This window comes from Pteropus vampyrus, unplaced genomic scaffold, assembly GCF_000151845.1.
Source record: "Pteropus vampyrus isolate Shadow unplaced genomic scaffold, Pvam_2.0 Scaffold102, whole genome shotgun sequence".
In the NCBI taxonomy this organism is placed as follows: domain Eukaryota; kingdom Metazoa; phylum Chordata; class Mammalia; order Chiroptera; family Pteropodidae; genus Pteropus; species Pteropus vampyrus.
The window spans coordinates 406,019-409,020 of record NW_011888883.1 but is presented as its reverse complement, the minus strand read 5'-3'; the positions used below and the strand labels follow the sequence as shown (position 1 = coordinate 409,020).

At 39.3% G+C, this 3,002-nt stretch overlaps 1 long non-coding RNA gene across 1 annotated transcript in view; it reads right to left on the bottom strand.

Annotated features, from left to right (window-relative positions):
- Window positions 1-628: 628 nt before the first annotated feature.
- LOC111742843 overlaps window positions 629-3,002 on the bottom strand; it is a 3,288-nt gene continuing 914 nt past the window's right edge. The window contains exons 2-3 of the long non-coding RNA XR_002781502.1: window positions 1,272-1,379; window positions 629-1,024 (exon numbers count right to left, since the gene is read on the bottom strand). This is a non-coding gene — a long non-coding RNA (uncharacterized LOC111742843). The remainder of the gene's footprint in view (window positions 1,025-1,271; window positions 1,380-3,002) is intronic.

Here is a 3,002-nt window from a genome sequence, read left to right as displayed (position 1 = left end):
GAAACATGATTTGTCATTGGGAGTCAGGGGACAACTGAAGTTAGGCTTACCTTTTCCCAGGTTACCAGCACCTGCATTCCAGAGGCATTTTTTGTCACTGAAGGCCTTTTTGGTGACTTAAAATTATACCCCAAAGTGATGAGCTTCTCCTCTTGCTCAAAAAGCCATTCAAGTTTAAATGTTGTATTTTGTATGTTCAACTTATATGTTCAAAGTGCTTTAGATTAGTAGTCAGGAGATTATCATCCTTGTCCTGACTATGCCAATAACGAGCTGTGAGAATTGGAGCAAGTTATTTCATCTCTGGTCTGAATGCAAAATGAGGGAATGAGGCTTAACGAGTTCCCAGATCTCTCAGCTCTCAGTCTGTATGCTTCTATTTAGGAAATAGTTCGATTTGGCTCTGTGTGATGGACTCCGATTCCTGTTCTCGAAGAGCTGTAAAGTGGTCTGTCCTGGAGAACAGAGCTCCTTTCAATCCAATTACAAATAATAAACAAGAGAGTGAGAATAAATGAGCAGCTACCATCTATTCCCCACATTGGGTTGTGGCAAAGTGCTGAGAAGGCAAGGTCATAGATTCTAGTTTAATCCCAGAAGAAGACATTGAGGTTCGCACAAAGAAAAGTCATTAGTACATCAGTTATTTATTGAGGTTAGTGTCCTAAAACAACAACCAGTGTATTTGCTCACAATTCCGTGAGTCTGTATTTGGCCTAAATTAAGCTAGAAGATTTTTCTGTTGGTCTTGCCTGGAGTCAGTCATACAGCTGCGTCATCTAGGATCTCATCTGGACAGGATGGTCTGAAACAGCGTACGTCACATATCTGAAAGTTGGTATTGTCTGCCGGCTGGTCTCTGTGTCTCCAACAGGCTAATCGAAGTTTCTTCATTTGACAGCAGGCTTCCTCGAGCATGACAGGACAAGCTCCTCTGCAGGGCTTCTTGAGGCATAGTCTTGAATGTTGAACATTTTACATAATTCCCCTGCATGCTATTAGTCAAACAAGCTGCAAGGCCGGCCTAGATTCAAGGAGGAAGAGAAAGAGCCTCTAAGAAAAGACCAGAGTGGCAGAGTCACATCGCAAAGAGGAGTGAGTAAGGGGATGGAAGGTATTGTGTAATCATCATTGTAAACAAGTGACCACATTTATCACAGGCAGCATCTCTCATCTAGCCTGAAGCAGGTACACTTGTTTAAGTTGCAAAGGTGTATGGGTCCTTCCCTCTTCTAGGAGAAAGGAACAGTAACACAGACTAGGTATCTTACTGGTGGAGGAATCAGTTGAGTCACTCTGAGTACAAATTCTGGTGTGCACTTTGGGGGAGTGGGTAATTTTTCCTTTGGTTTGTAGTGGGATTGTTGATTTCCTTTGCTCTATGGATAGAACACATATTGACATGAACTGTTGACCCTGTAATAACATCTTTGTAATGATAATTACCACTGATGAGATTTGATTACCATAGAGTCACCCATAGCAAATAAGATATGTAATGCTCTCTATTTGCTTTATTACTCTCTTATCTCTGTAATTAAATAAATAAATAAATAAATAAAATTAAATAAAAAACTATCAAATCAATTCAATCAAATCCAATAAATATGTATGTAATAGCAATTTAATGCCAGTAACATAGTCTCTGGAAATAAAGACGAAATGAAAAAAAAAGATGTGTGTCTCCTCCCCATGTAACCCCCCACCCAGGCCAGGTTTCATTAGATCTGGTACAGAATGTTTCTTACTGTTCTTACTGTTGCAGACTCAAGAATTACATCCCCAAGAATGGGCTACTCTAGCTACCTCACCTTTCAGATGAAAAGTTATGAGCAAGACTTAAGCAGCTATTTGCTTTGAGGGGTTGTGGTGTATTTGCATTTGCGTATTCTGTTCCTCCTGAATGAAATGCCTTCCTCCTTTTTTTCTGCTTAGCTCAGCATTTCCTCCTCTGAAACCACATCCTACACCAGCCAAGTGGTTGGTTATCCACTTTCCAGGCTCTTCATTACCCTGGGCGTAGTCTCCATTATACACCCATCACATCTGGATTGTTGGCTTACATGTCCATCTCTTCCAGGACTTTGAGCTTCCTAAGCATAAATAGTTTCTTACTTATCTTTATCACTCTAGGAAAATAATAAATATTTGGTAAATGATTTAAGAAATGAATGAAAGAAGGAACAAATGGATAACAAGTCCAAGAGCAGTAGATAGCTTGCACCAAGATTTTGAAGCCCACAGTATAAGTATAAGCTGACTTCTAATTCTCATCTCATAAGATGTGGTACATATATACAATGGAATACTACTCACCCATAAGAAAGGATGAAATACTGCCATTTGTGACCACAAGGATGGATCTTGAGAGCATCATGCTAAGAGGAATAAGTCAGACTAAAGGACAAAAAGTATATGATTTCACTCATACGTGGGATATGAGTGAAACAGAACAAAAACGAACAAATAAACAGAACAAAAATGAACAAATAAACAAACTCATAGACACAGACAACAGAATGATAGTCGCCAGAGGGGAAGGGGATTGGGGGGAGGATGAATAGGTAAAGAGGGTCAAATAGAGAGTAGAGAGAGAGTAGACTTTGGGTGGTGAGCGAGCACACGATGCAATATATAGATGATGTATTATAGAATTCTACATTTGAAACATATAATGTTATTAACCAATGTCAGCCCAATAAATTTAATAAAAAAAGAAAAAACATTTAACTGAGCAGTGTTCAAAGCACTGAGAAATGCTAAAGAAGCAGGCAGGCAAGTGGTTGGCTGGATGGCAAGAGGATGGAGATTTCTGTCAGGTTAAATCAAACAGGGTACTTTGGGCAGTGTCTTCTCAGAGGGTTATTTTAGGTTTCCAGGTAAGCCAATCTTTGTTACTCCTCTCTCCCAAGTTCAATGCATCCTCCTCCCAAATTACTCTTAATTTTTATGAGGTGCAATTTATAAATTGTCATAAGGAAAAAAAACAAACAAACCATTTC